General features: G+C 39.4%; 1 protein-coding gene across 3 annotated transcripts in view; it reads right to left on the bottom strand.

Annotated features, from left to right (window-relative positions):
* CSGALNACT1 (chondroitin sulfate N-acetylgalactosaminyltransferase 1) overlaps positions 1-25,651 on the bottom strand; it is a 299,337-nt gene that overhangs the window by 150,430 nt on the left and 123,256 nt on the right. For all 3 annotated transcript variants that reach the window (XM_054565921.1, XM_054565923.1, XM_054565922.1), the window contains exon 2: positions 10,621-10,715. The gene's annotated coding sequence lies outside the window, so the exon portion shown is untranslated. The remainder of the gene's footprint in view (positions 1-10,620; positions 10,716-25,651) is intronic.

Consider the following 25,651-nt stretch of genomic DNA (forward strand, 5'->3'; position numbering starts at 1 on the left):
AGAGCCATAGAAATATGCTCCCGACACCCAGCAGACCCCAAACCTGGGCTCTGGAAACCACCTCTGGCCCCCTACCCTGCTGAGTACAGGGAAATAATCCTGGACAGACTCAGACTAGTGCCTTGGGGGAGGGGGAACACACCTGCCATCTTCTCTGAAGTCTGAAAAGTCACTGCCATGGGAGATCCAGGAATCACAGCCCCCTTTTCCCCTAGAAGCCCTCTCAGAAAGAGTTGGGTCTGCAACTAGGCTAAGATTGACAGCAGGCCAGCAGGCAGAGACAGACAGAGGCAGATCCTGCAGTGACATGGGACATTTGCTGACACATTCCCTGGACCCGCTGATGATAAAAACCAGCTTTGCAGAGCAGTTTGGCCCATCCTGGAAGCAGTCAAGCCCAAAGGAATCAGCCACAGGCTGTGGATCACTTGGAGCTTCAAAAAGGTTGCTGAGGGCCAGACATGGACAGCACCTGACACTGGCTTACACCAAACTCAGACATCAGAGCCATACCCAAAGGGAGAAACCAGTAGGCAAGCACTAAACTCTGCTGAGAAGAATCCACTTCATTCTCTTTTCATTATTTTTGCTATTTTTCTTTTTCATAGCCTTTTTATTATTTTTTATCTTTTTAATTCTATTTTTGGTATTCCATTTTTCCTTTCATATCTCTTATTTTACTCTTACTTTTGATTATTCCATTGTTCCTTTCTTCTTTCATCATTTTTGTTACTTTTTCTCTGTGTTCCTTCTCCCTATTTTCCTCTTTCAATTCATTACTACTATTAGTTCTCTTCCCTTTTCTCCTCTCATGATCACTTTTCTTTCCTTTGGTCTACTCATATTTTTTTTTCTTTTCACCTTTCTCTACTATTCCATTTCTCTTTCTGCTTGTATTATTCTTTGTTCTTTTGTCATGGATATTGCTGTTGAGGTTGGAGGAGCTGCTTGTCTTGGTGTTGTTTTTGTCCTGTTTTGCTTTGTTCTGCCAGTACCTACACAACAGCATATGAGACAGGGTGGGTGTTGAGCCTCATAGACAGCCAGCCGTAGGGTAGTTCCCACCAACAAACAGACCAATAGCAATCAGGACCCAAATGTAATAGGACAGCCCACATAACCCACACAAAGGACTTTCCTAGAGCATCCAAATCAGGAGATCAAGGAGTCTGCTCCACTGGGTGCCACAGGATTCCTACCAATAAAGCCACTTCACAAGGCAGAGAATCAAAGCAAATCATAATAGAAACAAACATGAAGTGACAATTAAAATGGGTAGACAAAGAAACAACCCCCAAATGAAAGAAAAGAAGGAATCTCCAGAAAAAGACCTAAATGAAATCCAGACAAGCAATTTATCAGACATAGAGTTCAATGAAATGGTTATAAGGATGTTCGAGGAACCTAGTGAGAACTACAAGGAACTTAGCGGGAACTATATCAGCATGACAAAGGACATAGAAACTATGAATAAGAACCAGATGGAAATGAAGACTACAATATCTGAAATGAAGAATACACTAGAAGGGATTAAAAGCAGGCTAGATGAAACAGGGGATCAAATCAGTGAGTTGGAAGACAAGGTAGAAAAAACGCCCAATCAGAGCAACAAACAAAAAAAAGGACTTAAAAAGAATGAGAATAGTTTAAGGGAGCTTTGGGACAACATTAAACATAACAATATTTGCATCACAGGGATACAAGAAGGAAAAGAAAGGGAACAAGGGCTAGAAAACCTGTTTGAAAAAATAATGACAGAAAACTTCCTTAATTTGGTGGAGGAAAAAGTTACACAAGTTCAGGAAGCACAGAGGGTCCCAATCAAGATGAACCCAAAGTGGCCCACTCCAAGACACATCACAATTAAAATGGCAAAATGTAAAGACAAAGAGTGAATCTTAAAGGCAGCAAGGGAGAAACACCTAGTAACATACAAAGGAGCTCCAATAACGTATCAGCTGTTTTTTCAACAAAAAATACTATAAGCCAGAAGGTATTGGCACAAAATATTCAAAGTAATGAAAAGCTAGGACCTGCAACCAAGACTACTCTATACAGCAAGGCTCTCATTTAAAATGGAAGGTGAAAAAAAGAGCTTCCCAGATTTTAAAAAAGGCTAAAAGGGTACATCTCCACAAAACCAGCACTTCAAGAGACGCTAAAAGGACTGCTGTAAGAAGAAGAAGAAATATAGAGAGAGAACAACACAGGTGCAAAGGGAAAAAACGGCAATGAAGTAGTACCAATCAATAATAACTTCAAATGTAAATGGATTAAATGCTCCAATCAAAAGACATATGGATATTTCTTATCCATAGCTGAATGGATAAGAAAGCATGATCTGAACATATGCTATCTACAAAAGACCCACCTCAGAACAAAAGATATACACAGGCTGAAAGTGAGAAGTGGAAAAATTATTCCATGCAAATGTACATGAAAAAAAAGTTGGGGTAGCAATATTTATATCAAAAACAATACTTTAAAACAAAGGCCATAGCAAGAGACAAAGAAGGTCACTCCATAATACTTCAGGAAGTAGTCCGACCAGAGGATATAGCAACCCTTGTAAACATATATACACCCAATACAGAAGTACCTAAATACATAAAGAAAATCTTGGAGGACTTTAAGAAAGAGATTGATAGCAATACAGTCATTGCGAAAGCCAGTTCGGTTTGCGGCTGTGGAATAAACTGCCCATCTCTTGGGAGAGTCTGTTCAAAGGGCCAGCATGGTCCCAGAATGAATGCAAACCCACCCACTCTGGGAACCACCACCGGGCAGCAGCTGGAGGAGGGCCAGTCACATACAGGAAGGGGGTGAAGTGAGTGGAAACGGGGCGAGTGCAGAGCAAGCCTCAGAGACATTGTCCCCTCTCCAGCCCCTCCCCCACATACAGAGCCACAAAGCAGTGAAGCAGGTTGTCCCACCCTGGCCAATACCAAAGGCTCCACCCCTTACAAATTAACAGGTGCGCCAAGACAGGGAATCAAAGCAGCTCTACCTAATACACAGGAACAAACACAGGCTGCCAAATTGAGGATACAAAGAAATACAACCCAAGTGAAAGAACAGAACAAAATCCAATAAAAAGAACCAAGTAAAATGGAGATGGCCAACCTATCAGATGCAGAGTTCAAAACACTGATGATAACGATGCTCAGAGAACTCACTGAATACAGCAAAAGCATAGGGAAGACATAAAGGCTATACTAAGTGAAATAAAGAAATACTCACAGGGAACCAACAGTGCAGGGAAAAAAGCTGGGGTTCAAATCAACAATTTGGAACATAAGGAAGAAAAGCATTCAACCAGAAAAGAATGACAAAACAAGGATTCAAAAAAAAAAATGAGGAGAGAATAAGATGACTCTGGGAGAATCCCAAAAATGCCAACATCTGAATCATAGGGATGCCAGAAGAAGAGGAAAAGCAAGACATTGAATACTTATTTGAAAAAATAATGAAAGAAAACTTCCCTAATTTGGCAAAGGAAATAGACATACAAGTCTAGGAAAAACAGAGAGTCCCAAATAAGTTGGACCCAAAGAGGACCACATCAAAACACATCATAATTAAAATTCCAAATGTTAAAGATAAAGAGAAGCAAGAGAAAGGCAGAGAGTTACCTACAAAGGAGCTCCCACAAGACTATCAGCTGATTTCTCAAAAAGAAACTTTGCAGGCAAGAAGGGACTGGCAAGAGGTATTCAAAGTGATGAAAAGCAGGGATCTACAAGGTAAAGCTATAGTTCATCATCACCTTATTATATGAAATGTTAAAGGGACTTACTTAAGAAAAAGAAGATCAAGCTATGAACAGTATTTTACAAACTATGAACAGTATTTAACAACAAACTTACAACTATCAACAACTAAATCTAAAAAATCTAAAAAACAAAAACAAACTAAGCAAACAACTAGAACAGGAACAGAATCATAAATATGGGGATCATTTGGAGGTTCATCATGGGGACAGGGAAGGGGGAGAATGGAGAAAAGGTATGGGAATTAAGAAGCATAATTGGTAGGTACAAAATAGACAGAGGGAATGTTAAGAAAAGTATAGGAAATGGAGAGGCCAAAGAACTTATATGGATGATCCATGGACATGAACTAAAGAAGGGACATTGTTGGAGGGAAGTGGGGTCCTACGCAGAAGGGAAAAAGGGAAAAAATTGGGACAACTGTAATAACATAATCAATAAAATATACTTAAAAAAATGAAACTAGGCCACCAACTTACACCAAACACCAGAATAAACTCAAAATGGATAAAAGACTTAAATATAAATCATGACACCATAAAAATCCTAGTGGAAAACAGAGGCAATAAAATTTCAGCTATCTCATATAGCATTATTTTTGCTGATGTACCTCCTAGGGCAAGGGAAATAAAGGAAAAAATAAACAAATGGGACTAACATCAAATTTAAAAGATTATGCACAGCTAAAGAAAGCATCATCACGACGAAAAGGGAAATGACTGTATGGGAGAATATATTTGCCAACAATACATCGGACAAGGGTTTAATCTCTAAAATATATAAAAAACTCATCTGACTCAACACCAGGAAGACAAACAATCCAATTTAAAAAATGGGCAAAGGACCTGAATAGACACTTCTCCAAGGAGGACATACAGATGGCCCTAAGATATATGAAAAGATGCCCAATATCACTAGCCACCAGAAAGATGCAAATTAAAACCACAATGAGGTATCACCTCACACCTACCAAAACAGCTAACATTAATAAATCAACAAATAATAAGTGTTGGCAAAGATGTGGAAGAAAAGGAACCCTAATGCACTGTTGGTGGAAATGCAGACTGATGCAGCCACTGTGGAAAACAGTATGGAATTTCTTCAAGAAAATAAAAATGGAACTGCCCTTTGACCCAGTGATTCCACTGCTGGGAATATACCCTAAGAATACTGAAACACCAACCCTTCAAAAAAATTTATGTACCTCTATGTTCATAGCAGCACTATTTACAATTGCCAAGATTTGGAAACAGTCTAAGTGGCCATCAGTAAATGAGTGGATCAAAAAACTGTGGTACATTTACACAATGGAATACTACACAGAAGGAAAAAATGGAATTCCTACCTTTTGTAACAGCATGGATGGAACTGGGGACTATTACGCTAAGTGAAATATGCCCATCAGTGAAAGACAAATACCATATGATCTGACTTATGAGGAATCTAATGAACAAAGTAAATTAATGGGCAAAATAGAACCAGAGGCATAGAACCATAGAATAGACTGACAGCTATAAGAGGGAAAGGAGGGGGTGGGGACTGGCTGAAGGAAGGTAAAGGGATTAGTCAAAGAAAATATAAGAACCCATGGACATAGACAAGTGTGGGGACTGACTATGGAAGCCGGGGGCAGACTGGGTGGTGGGTGGGGCGAGGGTGGAACAACTGGAACAACTGGAATAGCATAAAAAATAAAACATTAAAATCTACCCAAAAAAAGTGTGAACACTGACAAAGAAGACACCTACTAAGGAGGAGGACTCCTGGTGGCTAACTAAGCTCAAAGTAAAAGAGAGAGAGAGAGAGAACCTAGCAGCCATTTCCACACAGGGGCTTCTCATGCAACGGGAAGCCTCAGAGAGGCCTGCACTGACCTGCCTGCCTGCCCTGGATTTCTGCCGCCTGAGCCAGCCCTTATAAAGGAGCTCCTGGAATCCTATTTCAACCAATAAAACTGAGGGTTTTCCCATCTAATGGAAGCTGCACAGCTGTAACCAACCAGAGCGGCTCTATTTCTACCAACCATGACAAGTGTCTTTTGTACCAATCAAACTGTTGGGATTTGGTGTCCTTATTTGCATGAGGACAGACCAATCAGGCACCAGGTGCAGGGACTTCTGTCCACAGAAGTCAGCTTCCCTCTGGCTCTGAGATCACGCTTTGTCTTTCCACCAAAGACTAAAGACTAAGTCTTCCTGGCTGAGCTGAAACACCAAAGATGTCTCATTAGAGAAGAGCAGAGCAGACCAGCACAGTGCAAAGCAGACAGGCAAGGGGCAGAGCAGACCCCTGAGGAGCAGAGCAGAGCTATCCAGCTGGAAGGAGGCCTGGCCCCGGGGCTGCCTCACAGTTGTGTAGTTTTCACAGCCCTGCTGTGTCACAGAATTGAACTGTTCTGCACTGAATAAAGTTTCCTTCTTCACCACACCCCAAACTGGGGGTTCCTGTTGGTGTTGAATTGGCCTCAATGAGCATAAGTTATCAAAAGGACTAACTATATGTTTTAAAGCAAGGTCTTTGTCTTACTTGTTATTTTTATCTATGGTAAAATGTAACATAAAATTTATCATCTTAACAATTTTTAAATATACAGTTCAGTGATGTTTAGTGCATTCACATTGTTGTGCATCCAATCTCCAGAACTTTTTCATCTTGCAAAATAGCAATTATCTACCAACGAAATAATATTCCATCCTCCCCTAAGCCCCTGGCAACTGCCTTTCTACTCTGTCTTCATGAATATGACTACTATCTCATATAAGAGAAATCATAAAGTATTTTGTTTTTTTGTGACTGGCTTATTTCACTTAGCATAATGTCAAGATTCCTCTTATGTGGTAGCATGTGTCAGAATTTCATTCCTGTATAAAGTGGAATACTATTGCAATGCATTCACATACCACATTTTGTTTATCCATTCATCTATCAATGGACACTTGGCTTGCTTCCAACCTTCTTTGACTTACTTTTTAAACAATTTAAATGAGCAGGCAACAGTACTGGAGTCAGACCACTGGGGTTCAACTCCCTCCCCTCCACGGTAGCACAGAAAAACAAATGTTGAAAAGAAAGACGGTAAAGGAAAGATAAGTACTCTGTGAAGCACTCAGCAAGTAAAAATACTGACATTGCTAGGTTCTGATGAGGGTTTTCAGATACCAGAAATTCATTCAAACATTTGTTTTTCAATATGAATAGGAACAAACATATGCTAGATGCTGAAAATGCAGAGACAGTGCCTCCTTTGAGGGCAATGATAACCAAAGGGCATCCATCTGGCCTTTGGGAAACAACTGTAAATAATGGGTAAAATAGGGTGGGAGAGGGGTACAGGGCCCAGCCTCACTCTTGGGCAGGGCTCTGGAAAGGCTTTCCAGAGTTGAGTCCTAGAGAAGGAAGAGTCAGGAGGGCACAGAGGAAGGAGAAGGCTCTGCAGAGAGGGGACAGCAGAACAAATGTGGACGTGAGAGGGTGACGCACAGTCTCAGACGCAAGACGCTAACTTGATGAAAAGGGAATCCCAATAAGCAGAGCCCCCAAACAGAACAAAAAAGACACAAAAACAAGGCCTAATGAAGTGTCAATCAACCGGAAGAGATGAAAACCCACTGGAGGTCAGGCGTCACTGGATGCCCACTCTGGCGCCAGTGTGAGTCTCCTGGCCCTTGGCTGGAGTCGCCTCAAGTGCTGAAAACAACTCACAGCTCAGGAGTATACATTAAAGTTGAAGCAGTGAAAGCTGAGAATCATTAAAAGATTACTGACCCTATGTCACACCTCATTCCATTATGTGGAAATATTTTTAAAGCCTAAACATGTCTAAAAGAAGTCCACTTCAGAAAATACAAAGTGATCTACTCAAGTCTCTGCTTTTTCAAATATAAGCAACTTGCCAAGTTACTACATTGTAGTGTTATATTAGCATTTACTTTTAATACATGCTTCATTCCAAACTTTAAAAAAAAAGAGACTGAATCATCTACTGTTTTACGTTATCTAGTAGTCTCATCTCAGGGGCTCATGGGACTGCAACACCTACAATATTATTGTCTACAAACAGAGTTTCTATTCCCCAGAAACTACACAAGGAACTAACTAGACCACGAAAATGAGAAGCGAGATCTGCGCCCTGCTCAGGTATGAGACCAGGAGACCATCACACGAACAGTAGTGATAATGCAATGACACATGCCAGTGTGGAAGAACATGGAAGGGAATAAGAGGAGGCAACTTCCGGTCCTGGACATCCCCTTATTCATTTTTCCACTCGCTCGCTCACTCATTCATTCTTTTCTTCAGGGCCTCATCGGCGCCAGGAGCTGTTTCTAAGGGTTGGAGATGCCTGTACAGGAATGCTTCCATATGGCTGCTGAAGGATGAATAGAAGTTCCTTGGGCTGAGGTGGGAAGGAAGGAAGTGCTCCAGGTAGAAAAAAGAGTGCGGAGACCAACACAGCTACCAGCAGTCACAGTGGGGGTGGGGGGGAGAGGAACAGATGGGAGGGAGGGGGGATGATGGGAGACCCAAGGGAGTGTGACCAGGAGCACAGGTTGCAAGACAGCAGCACACCTGAACCCTGACGGAAGAAAAGGAATGAAGGATGTGTGGAAATGGGAATACATTTCAGGATAGGGAGAGACAGGAAATACACCAACACGGCACAGGGTAGGGTAAAAACATGGTGAACAACAATTCACTGAGAAGAAACTGTGGGGGAACCGGCTCTGTGTAGGACGTGTAGGACACCAGGATATCCGTATTGCAACCCTGTTATGGGTTAATGCTATTAAATATTTGAATCATCCCTGGCTGGTGTGGCTCAGCGGACTGGTTGCTGGCCTGTGAACCAAAAGGTTGCCAGTTCAACTCCCTGTCAGGGCACATGCCTGGGTTGCAGGCCAAGTCCCCAGTTGGGGGCGCAAGAGGCAACTAATTGATGCTTCTCTCTCTCTCTCTTTCTCCCTTCCTTCCCCTCTCTCTAAAAAAATAAATAAAATCTTTAAAAAAATAAAAATAAACAAATAAATAAATATTTGAATCAAACAATCAAACCTCTCCTTGCTTGCATTCGATGACCACCATGCCCTGGTATGGATTTTCTGCCTGCTTGAGGGAGAAACAAACCTGTCACTCTTTCACAATTTGTCATTTGTTTCCTTCAGGTTTGGTAAAGGCCCACTGCTGAACGTCCACACTCTGAGTCTATAAAGGACTCAGACAAGGAGGAGTAATTCCTGGAAAACTGACTTTCCCATGCTAATACTGCGCAGTGGGAGACTCGGTTCCCTGGGAACCCCCTGAGTCTCTGCCAAGGGATCCTGCCCCAGCACTGTGACTGCCATTATGACCCACCTCTGGAGGTCCGGCTCTGCTCTTTCGCACCACTCCCGCCCCCAACATTCCCTGTCTTCCACTCTAATTGCTTCATATTAGAGCATAAACACCCTACCACTTTGCATTGGCCCAAGTAGACCTCAATCAGCTTTTGATTGCTTCTATATTTTGTAAAGTTTACTTTGGCTCTTTCCTATGGTGATCTCAAGGTTTTAATAATTATGGTCTACATCAGGTTTTAATGACATTATTCTCTTCTACATCATCCAAGTCATTCACAGAAACATTAAACATCACATGAACTAAGTTTAGAACAATTCCATATGTCTCTCAAGTTGGCCCTGACTCACTCAGGCCTCTTAGCCACTTGAAAAAAAATTGTGAAAAATTATTCTTTGGTTATTTTTATTTGTATTATTAACTTTTGGCCAATGTTGTTTTTATTTTTCTATTATTAGTAACTCAGACACGATCCCTTTAAACTCCTCACACTCTATTGTTTTAGCACAAAGCAATTCATTAACACAAAATCAAATGTTTTCATTTCCATTCTTTAATCTTAACCAGTGTAACAAAGTAAAAACAAAAAATACAAAATCATGAACGAAAGACCTATAGAAATTTGTTAAATGACGAGGAAGGGCGAAGGGAGTTTTCCTGATGATATGTATATGTGAGTACAGCTTACCTATTTTCATTAAGATATCTATAATTTTCAAAGAAAACTAAAATAGGTTTGCTCTTCTGAAAATAGGAACCATACATATAACTTCCCATTTCATACTGTTGAATTTCAACATTAATGATGTCCCTAAGGTTCTCGTGTTGTTTTTTTTTTAAAGTTTAGTCTTGCCAGATGTAATAAAATGTCTTATTGCAGAAAAACACAAAATTACTGGTTACAAGAGCAGAACTAAAAGAACCTTCCAGAGATTTACATTTGTCCCCAGACTAAAATCAACCATATAACCCATTAGGGTTCTCTAAGACTTCCAGAAAGTATACCCCTAAGATGTTAGAAGTTAGAAAAGAAGACCGTTCTTCAATTTCCTAAGTCACTTTATTTGAATAATTATTTTGCAGCATGGTCAAAATCATGGTGGCCATCTGATTATGGGCTAAATATTTGAGAAAGCTTAATATTCTTCACAACTTCCAAAAGGAGAACAAATTTTCCTTTTCAAGCAAATGGTTTTTATAAAGAATCATGTGACTCTTCTAACTACATTATCGGTTTAAGTCATTTGCCACTTTGGAAAGAGACAAATTCTGAAGAAGTTGGTAAAGCCAAATGTAGATTATAGGCTTTACAAAATGAATAAAGGATGCAAAGCAGCCAAGTAACTGTATTACTTTGAAAAAGTATTCACATCTTAAAATAATAATTTTCTATTAATCAAACTATCAAAAGTGAAATGAAATTAACATATTTCAAACACAGCCAGAATACTGAGTTCAAGTCAAACCACACAAATATTTGTTTCTTAAGTAATTTATGACTAACAGACTCACTTACCTGGAAGCATAAGAAAAGAAGGTTATGGATGGAACTACATCATTCCTCTACTGCGTAAAAATACCTTGGCTTCTCTCCTTGAAATGGAAAGGATTCTAAAATACAAAATACATACATACATACATAAAGTTAATTTCCTTCTATTAATCTTCTGCATATTTCCATGTCTTAAATCGGTGATATTACAAACTGGTAAAATTTTAAATCATTTAGGATATAGAATATAATTCATCCAAAGTATAGCCCCAAAAAGCAGAGTATTTCCTCCTCCCTATTTTAACTGGTAAAACACAAAACATTTGTTTAAAAACAAAAACTCACATAAAGGTTTAATAAATGGTGAAAGCCACGAAAAAGTGTGTATAAAAGCAAAGCGGAGTCATATTTACTTGAAAAAGAAACAAAAAACCCCAAAAAACCAAACCTCACAAGAAAAGAAACGTGCCTGCTGCCCACGCGCTGCGTCCTAACTCCCGCTGCTCTCGGCCTCGGGGCCGGAGCAGCACCGAGGCCACTGGGCGGCCGGGAGTCGAAGTGCTGCCCCCCTGTGAAAGGACCGTGCTCAGCGCCGCCACTTTTTTTTTTTTAATGGTTAGATGGAATGAAATGTTAAAATAATAATAACAACAACGACAACAATAAATCCTCCTGGTAATTTTCCCCGAAGGAAGGAAAGGGTTCACACGTTCCGTAGAGTCGGAAGATGGCAGGAAAGCCCAGGTCCCCGGGACCGCCCGCAGCTCAGCGCCGCCCCGCCGGTAGCGCAGCCGGCAGCGCCGCCGCTGCTGCCCACGCGGCTGCAGCGAGGAGCTCGAGCTGCCGGCAGGGTGGGCGCGCACTTGGCCCCCGCGGGACAGCGGCCCCAGCGCCGCCTGCCCTCGGCTGCGGTCGCCCTCGCTGTCTTCCCAGCAGAGCGAGGCAGCTTCAGCCAAGCGCCCCCACACCATCCCTGCCTTGAAGGAATTCCACTGGAGGACGCTTGGGTGTCAAGGAAGATAAAAGCAGATGGAGAAGAGATAACAAGCAAAACACTCTGGAAACAAAAGCCAGGAAAATATCCTGGAAAGGGACTAAGCCCTCCTGTTAGATAATAAGTGTTAATAATGCTATCTTCAATTAATTAACGCAGACTCATCTTTCCCGAGTTTTCATGATTTCATCTCATCTTTACATTTCAAGTAACGGCAAAAAGTAAAAGGTACTATTATTCCCGTTTTACATGCAAGAATTAAAAAGGTGCTGAATGGTGGGGACACAAGGCCAAAGGAAAGTTTGAACCCATTCACATCTGCATCCACATCTGCATCCACCAGCCCCTCTCTCCACGGGACAGCCTCCCGGGGACTAAGGCTGATCGGCCGCGTGTTCGAGTCTCCCTTCACCTCAGTTGGCAGGTTTTCTCTGAGGCGCCGGCATGAACAAAGTCAGCAGAAGAGAGAAGTGCATCACTATGGAAGTTTCGAGTCCATCTGTATACACGCACTGTCACCAGCATACCGTGGGTCTTATGGGACAGTGGGCTGGCCCAGGCGCCTCTGCGGGCTCCATGGCAGTGCCCTCTGCAGGTTGCAGCCCTGCCCCTTTTGGCTCCGCTCTCACATCCCGCACTTCCGCCTCTGCCTGCCTAATTAATCTATGTCTGAATGGAATTGCAGTTGGCAGAAAGGAAGCAATGCCAAAGTGGAATAATCACTTGGACTTGAATCTGAGTTGTTTTCCATCCTTGACAGCAAAGAATATTACCCCAGAGCCTGCAGGCCAAGAGTTGAAATGAGTTTATAATTTGGCTTTTCATCTCATATTCTTATTCTCTTAAATTTTCTTCTCTGTCTTTTAGCATGCAGTGGGTAGCTTGGGAGGCGAGATCACCAGCGTGGCCTTTATTGATATCCTTAATAAATTTTCTTTGCCAACTAAATAAAAAGGGAAAAAATCCCCATTATTCAAAATCACTCTTGTTTTAATAATGAAGCTAAGTAGACTGTCAGCTCATACCTCCATATGATCATTAATAATCTAATTTGTTCTTCTCACTCCAGCAACCTGAAGGGAAATATTCAGCGTTTTCATCTACACATACTCGTCCAGCCTCTGAGAGCCTGGTCCTCGGACTGCCAAACTACAGGTTAAGAGTCACAGGAGGGCTCAGCTCCTTCCTCTTTCCTAATAAGAACTTATTAAAATCCTGACTTTTGACTCGGGGAGGTACATTGTCTCCTTAGCAGTTATACACATCATGTTCGCCAAGAAGGTAGTTATCTCAAGCTAGTAAGGGAGAAGGAAAGAGCCAGAAAGAACCACTGACGAGACTCCCTTAGCGATCACTGTGGAAGGGGAATTAGCATCATGAAGAATTACTGAAGGTGAACCACGGGTATGCAAAGGAGAAGTGGTGTGTTCAACTGCACACATCTCCCATAAGGAGAAAGGGAAGGAACCCCAGCTGCACGTCTGTAATGTTCCACACACTGAGCTGCATTACATATGAATTCATTAGACCCCCACAACAATGCTGTGGATATATGCATTAATATTCCCATTTTACAAATGGGGGAAATGAGGCTGAAAGGTGTTAGGAAACCTTCCCAACTAGAGTACAGTAAAGCCGGGATTTATCTGTCTTCAAAACTAAAGCTCTAAAAAGAAAAAGAAAGCCTTTACTTTTTCTATTATGCAACATTGCCTTACTGCAAGTACTAGCTCTCATGTGTGCTTCTCTAACAGAAGCGGGTGCTAGCTAAAGTGGTAGCCTGGCAGATATGCCGCCAGCTTCTAAACACTGCCGCCGGGGCCATGGAAACTCAGGCCCTTCCCACTCTCCTGAATCCCTCACCCTTCATAAGAAATCACAGTGACAAAAGCACACTCTTGGACAAGTCTTCCTGAGTATCAAAGAAACAAACAATAGGAATGTGCTAAAAATGAAAGCTAAATCCAGGAAAGCAACTGCAGGTACACCGAGTAGATATAGTACCTTGCTTTTTCCAAATCAGAAAATAGTTCTCAATAACATTCCCTCAGTCTGAATATTGTATCCAGGTCTGAAGTCCCCTTTCCTGTCATCTGATGCCCGGCGTGTTCCCGACAGCTTGGCACAGAGAGTGAGGATTACACAGGAGTTTCTGTGGTGGCTTCTTGAGTTTTAGTTGTGGTAACAAGTGGACAAGAGAAAGCAAGATTTGCATGAGAGTGGCTGGGAGAATGTCCATGGAAACACCACATACATGGCTTTTGGAAATGTCCCATTTGGGGTTCTGAAAGCCAGGAAATCCGCCCCTCTCCACCCCACGGTAACAGAGTTTGACATACATCAATTAGCAGGACTGCATAAATAAGTCGGCTTTTCATCATGCTAAAAGAAGACTACCAAAAATCAACTACTGAAAAGAGCAGTTGAAAATGGGGACACTGAGATCAAGAGTGTTTTAACAATCTAAGAACAGATTCTATTCATTGTACAATTAATAAGGGAAAGTTCCAGTGTTTTCATTTCCAAAGAACTTCAAAAACACTATTGGTCCAATTGTGTGACAATAGCCATCTGTGTGCCTTGTAAGTTCCAAGGCTCCCTCACCTTTGCAAATGTGAGTCTTTAAATCTTTATTTCACCTAAACTAAATGTCAGATACACTGATTCCTGAATAACAAATGAAAAATCCCAAGAGACTACACATGTGTCTGCCAACTAAAGCTGTCTAGTGAGGTTTTCTTTGTGCATATGTGGATAATAATGTAGGTTTTAAAATAACGATAATTTTTTTTTATTTGTAAAATCAATGGAGTCCTATAGGCCAGCAGTCCCCAACCTTTCTGGCACAAGGGACCAATTTTGTGGAAGGCAATTTTTCCACGGACCAGGGTTGGAAAGGGAGGGATGATTCTCCTAGAAGAACCTATGCTAGTCTGACAGGAGATGGAGTTCAGGCAGTGATGCGAGTGATCAGAACAGCTGTAAATACAGATGAAGCTTCACTCACCACTCACCTTCTGCTGTGCGGTCCCTTACGGGTCCTGTCTGTGGCCCAGGGTGTTAGGGACCCCTGCTCTATGTTATGGTAATGTTTTTCATTTGTGTAAATCAATGGAGTCCTCTATGTTATGGTACTGAAAGACAGCTCACAGAGCGTCCAGCACTGTGCGGTCAACTTCTAAAATTACCTTTCTCAAGAATATGTTTCAGAAGAGAAGGTGCCCTCAGATGCTACACGTTACAAATCGCATGTTACTACTTTCTTGACCACTTTCTTTCCACATTAAATAATTTTACTGAAAGTAGTAGGTTTTAAGGCACCACTGACTTTAAAAGGCATGAGTTCTTCCCCCAAAATGTTGTTTTCTGTTATTCAGTGAAATGAAAAACAGAATCCCTGTGTTCTGGTCTCCTGTGCACAGAAGCAGACTAACTGAGGAGACAGCTCTTTCTTATTCCCAACTCTCGCAGTGCAGGTTACTATTACCTCCTTCACTTCAATTTTTTCACTCTGATAAATGGGGATAATCTCAGATACCATTAGCAGAACTACCAAGACTATGAACAAAATTATCTTACTAAATTATTTGGAGTCTCTTTTTAAATGTATGGGTTTATTTATCACCTTCAAGTGCATCAAATAATATTTTCCTTATACTCCAAAAATTTATCAAGCACCTCCCAAGCTAGGCAATGGGGTACCTGTGAGTTTCTTTTTTGAACCTTCTTCACAGTATCAACATGGGAACCACTAACATGAAGAATGAAATGATTCACATGCTAAATAGAGACACAGTAATGTGCTGTTAGAGCATAAAGAAAGATAGTCTATTTTGGATTGGAGAGGACCAGAGTAATAGCCAACCTCTGAGAAAGAAACTGTATTGCTCTGTTTGCCATTGGTTGTGAGACCAATAACCCAATCTTTCGATTAAACCAGCTACGATACAGACAGGCGGTTGATGGACCTTCACAAAAGAGAACTATTTTCCAGGACACAGACTGCAGCATCACAGTTATACTCACATGCAATTGCTCATTTTATGAGACACTCTCTCCCAATAAATTCTTCTGGGCCAGCCCTGCCCCTGCTAGATATTGCAGCTGCTCAACACATGTTAGGTACCATCACAGATGCTAATGAGGCATGAACAGTATTTCAGGAGATCTGCTACACTTAATCCTGTGCAGAACGAGGGATTGGGTTTTCATCTGTTGTGGACTGACCATGTCATCTCAAAATTCATATGCTGAAATTCTAGACCCAATGTGATGATATTTGGGGGGAAAGTCTTTGGGATTTAGTTAGGTCATGAAGGTGGAGCCCCCATGAGTGGGATTAGTGCCCTTATAAGAACAGGCCAGGGGGCTAGCTAGTTCTTTTTTCACCATGTGAGGATACAGAGAGATGTCAGCTGTCCACAACCCAAAAGAGGACTCTGACCACAACCTAACCATGCTGACACCATGATCTTAGACTCCCAGTCTCCAGAACTATGAAAAATAAATTTGTGCTGTTGATAAGCCACCCATAGCTTACCAAAGCCACCCTGTTTTGTTATAGCAGCCTGAGTTGACTAAGACATCATCTTAAATACTTTACTACAAGACTTTAGACAAATCTAGGATTTCTGAGTCTCTATTCCCAGATCTGAAAAGTAAAGGGGTTGGACTAAATCAGTGAAAAAGGATGCTCTTTATTTGTTGCCTCCCCACCCCCACTGAGAATCCCTGTATAAAAGCAAAATATGTAACAGATGGGAACAAGCTGCATGGAGAAATGAGGAAGATGCAAGACAGCATTAGACCTAGATGATAAGATGAGAGAAGGGGAGCTTAAGACAGGACAAGGTCTTATGGAATTAAAATTATGGCTTTCCTGAATAGAAAGATTTTACCAGACTACTTCACAGTAGGTCATTTAACAATCAAAACCATGAGTTTATCCATTAAGCAATTATTACATCTTGTCCTGGCCTTTCTGACACATAGCTGGCTGGTAGAATCAAGCAAGCACAACTCTCCATTCAGCAAAGTAAGCTCACTCCCAAAGAAGACACAATGCTCAAGAAGAATAGCTCAAGGATACAATGTCCCAGGCAACAGGGACCTTGACATAGGGCAGCTCAACCAGAACAAATCATATATTCCAAAATCCTACACACCAGGAGACCAGCCTCAACAGAACAGAAAGAACAATGTGTAGAGGGCACTAGTGTGTGTAAATACCAGGTCTAGTCCCAGTTCTGGCAGTGAGTTATTGTTTGACCTTGGGGAAGTCACCTGCAACATAAAAGTGTACAACAAATAATCTCCAAGTTACTTTCTAGTACAAAAACTGCACTTAGTTTTTATTGTTCTCCATAAAAATCTGCTACTAGAATCCTTGTAGCATCTCTAAGGTCAATATATACATCTCCATTGCAGGCTCAGTTTTTCAATTCCTGTATCCCCAGGCTTCTCAGGCAAAGTGCACTCAGGACAACTGCCCGGGACACAAGTTTGAGATGCAGAATGGGTAACGTTTGTTTTCTCTGGCTTCTTTATGATTCCCTCTGGCTAGATGCTACCCTCCTATACTGCCAAGCCTCTGCACTTCTGGCACTGAGGCTTGATCTATAGTATTCATAGGGCTGGTGACACTGTGATAGATGAAGAAATTAAATCTTTCACCAAACTTGAACGGGCATTTTGAATGGAAATTTTTATCTTCTTCCTTCCCAGATGCAGGAATGTCAATAGTTGAGAGATACTATGATGTTGGCACAAGTCATTACAAAAATGGACTTGTCTCCCAAATGATCTCTCATTATCTTGCAAATGTATTACTTTTGCTGCATCAATTTTTTTAGTTTATTTCATGTTATGCTCCAGCCGCAAGGGAATCGAGAACACACTGTCTACATTTTCAATAAAAAAGACTGTAACATTAACAGAATAAATATTTCACCATGAAAATAAAAGCTATGTATAAATATTTATAGGATTGAATTTATTAAGTAAATTCATTGGGTTAGGCCAATGGAAGGATGCTTTCTTTAATATTGAGAGCCAACGAGAAAGGAGTAATTTTAACTTTGACACTCAAATAAATAAATAATAATATTGCTTATAGACACTATTTTAAAAATATGCACACGGAACGTAAATAGGTGCCATTCTCAGTGAACCTACAATTGCTGTATTTACTATGGACACTGACTAACAATGAAATGGGGCAGGGAGATAATAGAAAACATAGCTATTTAATCAATAAGTATTTTTAAATTTATATATAAATATGTTTAAATATTTAAAATTTATTTTCACTCCAAACCATGGCCACTTAAGCAAGACGGGTAAGGAGTGAACAAAGAAAATATTATTGGAGTACTCAGCAATAAAAAGAAATGAACTATTTATACACATATCAACATGGACAATAATTATCCTGAATGAAAGAAATCAGGCAAATAGAAAACATGCTGTATGATTCCACTTATATACATTCTAGCAGATCAGTTTTGCCTAGGATTGGGGGTGGAGAGTTGGGAAGGGCCGGGGGCCCAGAAGGGGTAGGATGGTGAGATTACCAAAGGGCGTGTGAAAACTTTCCTGGTGGTATATATGTTCACTAGTTTGACTTTGGTGATGGGTTCATGTGTATATCAAAACTAATCAAACTGTATACTGAGTTTACTGTATATTGACTATACCTCAATAAAGCTATAAGAAAAATTGAGAGACTAAAATTGAGGAAAAAATTTAAAAATAAGTAACAGTTAAAATTTGGGAGCAATTAAGATAGCTATTGGATATAAAACTACAGGGGGGAAAAAGCTACAATAGACACAAGAGAAAATTCTGACTGTGAAAAGTTCAGGAGGTCTTTCTGAACACTCATCTCTCCCTTAAAAATTATTTTCTTATTTCCTTAAGATTTTTGACAGAAATAGTTCTAACTACCCTCAGAGTAGTAATAATAATAGCTAGCATTTACTGAGGACTTACTGTAAACCAGGCCCAAATCTAAGTGATTACCCAATTTAATCCTCACCTATGGAACCTAAGAGATGGATACTATTACGAACCTCCATTTTAAAGACGATAATATTGAAGCTCCAAGCTAAAAACTTGCTGAATGTCATCCACCATCCCAAGGGTGGACCTGGGGTGTGAACCTAGATGGAGCTCTTGAAATTGGACTTCTCTTCCTCTGCCAGACAAACCGGATCCTGAAACGATGCTACAGATCATGATTTGCTGACTCACACCTCTGATGGCTTAAAGAAACTGCATGTCAAACTGCTACAGCTCGAAGTCTGAAGGCTCGTGTTTTGCATGGCAGCAGCAGAAAAGGCCATTAATGAAGTGACAGGGGAAGGCAGGGGGACTGCAGCAAGGTGGCGCAGGAACAAAAATGGCTGGAAATCAACAGACTTGGTTTTGCCTGTTCCTGTAAACTTGGGAAAGCCATTTCTCCCTGAGTCTGTTTTCTCTTTGGTAAAATTAAGGGTTTGGACTAATCAAATTCTAAGACTCCTTCCAACTCTGTGATTCTGCCAGTCTGCTTTTGGGGAGTACTCCTTACATTTTGTAACTTGGATCAAAAATTCTCCATGACACCAAATATATTTCAGATACAAAGTTTCCTCCGCTCCCAGAAACATCTGGATACCCCCCACTCTTAGCAAACTCCTTCATTACTTCCCTAAGGTCCTCTATTCCCAAGGGCCAGGCCTAAAGGAAGGCCAAGCAAAGGAGGAAGTTTCTCAACCAGGCCCGCCATGTTCTGCCATGCACTCTGACAATCTTTTTCACTTGAAAACACTAAAGAGTTAATTTGGACCTTCAGGTGGTGAAAAGGAGGCGCCCCACTGCCCAACAACTCATTCCATTTTCCCTGGAAAGCCTCTGACATCTGAGAGGATCCAAAGCACTTAGCATGTTGTGGTAATAGGGGCAAGACTCCATTTACTCCATTCCTGTTAGTTCCCTACAGCGGCTATTCTCTCCTTGCACTAAAAACACATCATTTTCTCTTTTTAAATGATGGACCTTGTGACCCTTTGGGGAGATGTAAAAAATAAGAGCAACTAAATAAGGCAATTGTAAACCATTTCAGCCTCCATAAAATCTTCTCCTTTGTCACAAAAGAGAAGGGGAAAAAAGCAGCTGGGGAAAAAAGTTTAGCCAAAAGGGACATGATATCTTTAAGAACTTCTCCCTTCACCTGTGGCAAAAAAAACAAAACACGAAAAAACCCTCAGACACAGACAACAGTTTGGTGATTACCAGAAGGGAAGGGGGTGGGGAATAGAAGAGGGTAAAGGGAGTATAAGTAGTGACGGAAGGAGACTTGAGTTGGGTGGTGAACACACAATACAATATACAGATGATATATTGTAGAATTGTATGCCTGAAACCTATATAATTTTATTGACCAATGTCACCCAATAAACTCAATAAATAAAAATTTTTTAGTTTTAAAATAAAATTGTTTTACAAAACAACAACTTCTCCCATGAATTTATATCTCCATATTTTGGGGGTTTAGCTGACTTAATTATTTCTGGGATATGCATTTCTCAAGTACAATAACTGCTTTCAAAATGCATTGGTGAGGCAAACTTTTAAAAATATGTACTAGGAATACAATGCCTATTCTTCTGTAACTCTACCTATATATCTGCTCTTCATTTTTATTCTGTATTTTATACACTGTTTTCATAGATACCATGTTCTATCTCAGAGCATACAATTTCTGCTTTCACTTTGCTTTTATTGACTGACTTAGCAATCATTATGCTACAGTAGGTCTCCCTTATCTGCGGTTTTGCTTTCCTCAGTTTCAGTTTCCCACAATCAACCTTGGTTGAAAAATATTAAATGGAAAATTCCAGGAATAAACAACTGATGAGATTTAAATTGCACGCTGTCTGAGTAGCATAATGAAACCTCGAAATGTCCTGGCTCCATCCCGCCTGGGACGTGAACATTCCTCATCTGGCGTGTGTGCTCCCCGTCTCCTTTACCCACGTAATACCCATCTCGGTTATCAGGTGGATGGCTGTGGGATCACAGTGCTTGTGTTCAAGTAACCCTTATCTTACTAAATAATGGCCCTGAAGCCATCCACATAACTTTATTACAGTATATTGTCATAACTGCTTAATTTTTATCATTATTGTTGTTAATCTTTTATTGTGCCTAATTTATAAACTTTCTCATAGGTATGTATGTATAGGAAAAAACATAGCATATATAGGGCTCTGCATTATCCATAGTTTTAGGCATCCACTGGAAGCCTAAAGTATTCCCTGTGGATAAGGAGGGACTACTGGATGATAAACGAAAAATTAAAATACCGCTCACCCCTTTCCCACATAAAGCCAGAGACTTACAAAATTCATTTAAGCCTTTGTCATTGCACAGTCATAGTTTTATGTGGTTCTGTTCACTATGAGCACACTATTTTCTCGTTTTTTGCTCATATATCTATTTAGTCCATATGTGTCATTGTAAATGGGGCAATATTCCCTTGTATTGCTAAATGGTTTAATTAGTCATCTTTCAGCTAGTTGTTTCCACACATTATTATGACCCAGTCAACTACTTTTTCTTTTTTATTCAATATATTGAGGTGACACTGGTTAATAAAATTATATAGGTTTCAGGTGTACAATTTTATAATACATCTTCTATATGTTGTATGATATATTCACCACCCCAAGCCAAGTCTCCTTCCACTATATTTATCCCCTCTTCTTTTCCTCTGGTAATCACCATACTGTTGTCAGTGTCTATAAGATTTTTTTGTTGTTGTTAAATTCTTTTTCACACAGCCTTGCACCTCCCCCTTCCCTCTGACAGCTGTTAGTCTGTTCTCTGCCTATAAGTCTGTTTCTATTTTGTTAGTTTATTTTGTTCATTAGATTTCACATATAAGTGAAATCATAGGGTACTTGTCTTTATCTGACTTATTTCACCTCATATAATGTTCTCCAGGTCCATCCATGCCATTGCAAAGCATTTTTAAATACATAAATCTTGTTTTTCCGTTTTGAGCTATTTCCTCAGGCTATAATCTGAAAAATGGGATTAATAGTTTAAAGACCATAATCAGCTAGGTGATTTTTATTATAAATTGTCAGGCGGCTCTCCAAAACAGGTATTACTAATTTGTAATATCATTAGAAAAATATTAGTCTAGCTTTTTCTTCATAGTTTAACACTGGGCTTCCTGGGTTCTATTTATTTTGAGGTGATTTCAAAAGAATGAGGTAAAGTCCTTTAGTTCTTTGAATCTGTCATATGCTTGTTTAATGCCCTCTTACTGCCTCTTTGGAAAAATATGTATTGATCATCTATTACATGCTGGGTGCTTTATGTGCCTTGTAACTCATTCAATACCTCTGACTACCTCATAAAGTAGAAACTACAAATTTTATTTATATTAAGGAAACTGAGCCTAAAAAGGTTAAATAATGTGCAGAAGATTCCAAAGTTAATATCTGACATTGTCAGTGTCTATAAGATTTTTTTGTTGTTGTTAAATTCTTTTTCACACAGCCTTGCACCTCCCCCTTCCCTCTGACAGCTGTTAGTCTGTTCTCTGCCTATAAGTCTGTTTCTATTTTGTTAGTTTATTTTGTTCATTAGATTTCACTTTAAGTACTTTAGTTTAAAGTACTTAAACTAAAGTAAAAGAAAGGGTAAAATGTATCTAGAAAACACAAATGAATAGAAAGTTTGGATGGCCCAAAACTTTCTATTCACTGTCTGCTTCCTGTGGATTCTCCATTACACCATCCTGCTTCATAATCACAGCCTTTGAACACCTTGCTAGTTTTTCTTTTCTTCTTAAACATCTTAGCAGTTCTTTTCTTTCTTTTTCCTTTTCTTTTGGTTTAGTTTTCCTATTTATTGTGGTATAAAATACTCATGAAAAGTGATTAAAATACCCTCATCATAAAGGTACAGCCCAATCAATTTTTACATGTTGTACACAGTGTAAACACCACACAGGTCAAGATACAGAATTTTTTATCAGCTTAGGATCTTTTCTTTTCTTTTTTTCTATGTTTTTTAACATAGATAAGCTTTGTGCTTCTCATTCTATATAGGGCTGGTAGTGACGCTATACGAATAGGTCCTTAACAAACTGTTTAATTATTGTAGGTCAAAATGAAGAGTGGACTCAAGAGATTGTGTTCCCACCTATAGTATTACAATTTCTCCAGAGGTAGAAACTGAAGCCCAGAAGGAAAGTGACTTATTCAGGTTTTAACAATTCAGAGCTATTTCTGCCATATGCTGCCCTCGCCTGCCCACTCACTAGTTGCTTTCCACTTCTTACATTAAAGACACAGTGAAAGGTGATAAAGAAGGCAGGGTACATAACAGATAAAGAGGGCTTAGTTAAAGACTTTTTCTACTGTTACCAGTATCTTTATTTTAAATCAGTCTTGAAGTAACCAAAGGGTCAGATTGGTGAAGAAAGTCTCATTAAACTGACGTTACTGTAAAACTCTATTTTTTCCCCCTAAAAGTATCACACTTGAAATAAAATGAGTTTGGTCCTTCAGCATAGTCTACTTATGAGAAGAGACATTTATTCCAATAATGTACCACTGCTTGTGACTTCTTTTGAATGCCTCCTTCTGAATGAACTTTCAGAACTAATTTGAGTGAAACAAACCGATTTTACTTACAAAACTACAAAATTAACAACAGAATAAAAACTAGATGTGTGCCTTTTAAATCACTAGGAAAAAAAACAAAAATAATAATCCATATGACAAAATCACAGAGAATGTGATTTCAATTTATAGAGTTTATCAAATGTGATAATAAATGTGAACAGGTTCAATGTCTTCAACAAAGACAGAGATTCTCAACATCCAATTATATGCTGTTTATAAGTCAGCCTAAAACCAAATGACTCAAGTACTAAAGTACTTAAACTAAAGTAAAAGAAAGGGTAAAATGTATCTAGAAAACACAAATGAATAGAAAGTTTGGATGGCCCAAGAAAGCAGAATCTGAGGCAAAAGAACATTTAAGACAGAGAATACATGAAAAATTTTCAACCTCCTGCTTCATACTAAAAATTCCACTGTGAAGGAACAGTTTAACTTATCAAACTGACAAACATGTTTTAATTATAATTTCTTGATCACTGAGGGTATAGCCAAATAGACACAAACATTTGCTACTATTAAGAAGACAATAGGAAAATGGTCAATACAGTATGGATGCATATAATGCAATAAACATGTAACCACTAAAAACCATTTTTTTAAATATACTTAATGAATGGCAATGTATAATGTACAATACAATACCAAGTAAAAGAGGTCCAAGTAAAAGTAAAACTCAGAGAGAACTTCGACAGAATAAAAAAAGGACATGGAAACCATAAAAAAGAACCAGTCAGAAATGAAGGATACACTAACTGAAATGAATTAATATTTACAGGGAATCAACAGTTGAATGGATATAGCCAAGAATAAATCAGCAATTTGGAATATAAAAAAGCAAAAAACACCCAATCAGAATGGCAAAAAGAAAAAAAGAATCCAAAAAAAATGAGGATAGTGTAAAGAGCCTCTGGGACGATGTCAAGCATACCAACATTCATATCATCGGGATGTTGGAAGGAGAAGAAAGGCAGCAAGAATTGAAAACCTATTTGAAAAAATAATGACAGAAAACTTCCCTAACTCGGTGAAGGAAATAGCTATACAAGTGCAAGAAGCAGAGAGTCCCAAACAAGATGAACCCAAAGAGGCCCACTCCAAGACACATAATTAAAGTTAAAGACAAAGAGAGAATCTTAAAAGCAGCAAGAGAAAAGCAGTTAATCATCTACAAGGTAGCTCCCATAAGACTGTCAGCTGATTTCTCAAAAGAAACTTTGCAGGCTAGAAGGAATTGGCAAGAAATATTTTAAGTGATGAAAAGCAAGGACCTACAACCAAGATTATTCTACCCGGCAAAGCTATCATTTAAAATCAAAGGATAGGTAAAGAGCCTCCCAGACAAGAAAAATCTAAAGGAGCTCATCACTACCAAATGAGCATTATATGAAATGTTAAAGGGTCTTCTTTTTGAAGAAGATGATCAAAAATATGAGCAATAAAATGGCAATAAATATATATCTATCAATAATTGAATCTAAAAAAAAATGAAAAAGCAGAACAGAAACAGAATTATAGATACAGAGAATGTTTTGATGGTTGCCAAATGGGAGGAAAGTTGGGAGGATGGTATAAGAAGTGAAGGGAATAAGAAGTACAAATCGGTAGTTACAGAATAGTCATAAGGATGTAAAGTACAACATAGGGAATATAGTAGCAAAGAATATATAAGCATGACCCATGGACATGGACAATGGTGTGGGGATTGCCTGAGGGAGTGGGGCATTCTGGGTATAGGGGGACAAAGGGCGAAAAATTGGGACAACCGTAATAGCATAATCAATAAAATAGAAAAAGTAAATTAAAAAAAAGTTAGAAAAAAATATACCAAAATAACACTCCAGTTAAATTAGAGGATATTTTTAAATACTTCTTTATGTTATTTTTTTCTATTAAGAAAAAAAAAGAGGGCCCTGGGGTCCAAGATAAATGAAAAGATAACGTGAGGGGACTTTGCTTCTTTAAATGAACTCAGACATCTGGACTTGCTGCACAAACTCCAACCCAGGGCACTGACAAGGGAGTCGGAGAAAAGATTTTTGTATTATATGAAAATTCCAAATCTCCTATCACCTTCAGGCTCTAAAACCCCATGATTTTTAGTGTTTTCTTCCAAAGACTGATTAATGTTTTACTGAGCTATAGTGAATTCTTTTTTATTTTATTCTCTCTAGATGAACTTTCTTAAGCAGAGTAAATTAATACATAAATAAACAAAACAATAACACAGTTCAATCATCCACTTTGTTCATAAATCTATCCCACAAAGACACGGATTTACCAATGTAAAACAAAAAAACAAAAAAACAAGAATGTACAAGTTTTCGAGGATAATTCTGAACAAGAAGTTCCAAATTATTTTTAAGCGAAGGCAGTCTCA

This window comes from Pteronotus mesoamericanus, unplaced genomic scaffold (assembly GCF_021234165.1).
Source record: "Pteronotus mesoamericanus isolate MK-2021 breed Mesoamerican mustached bat unplaced genomic scaffold, CSHL_Meso_final contig_169, whole genome shotgun sequence".
Taxonomy (NCBI): domain Eukaryota; kingdom Metazoa; phylum Chordata; class Mammalia; order Chiroptera; family Mormoopidae; genus Pteronotus; species Pteronotus mesoamericanus.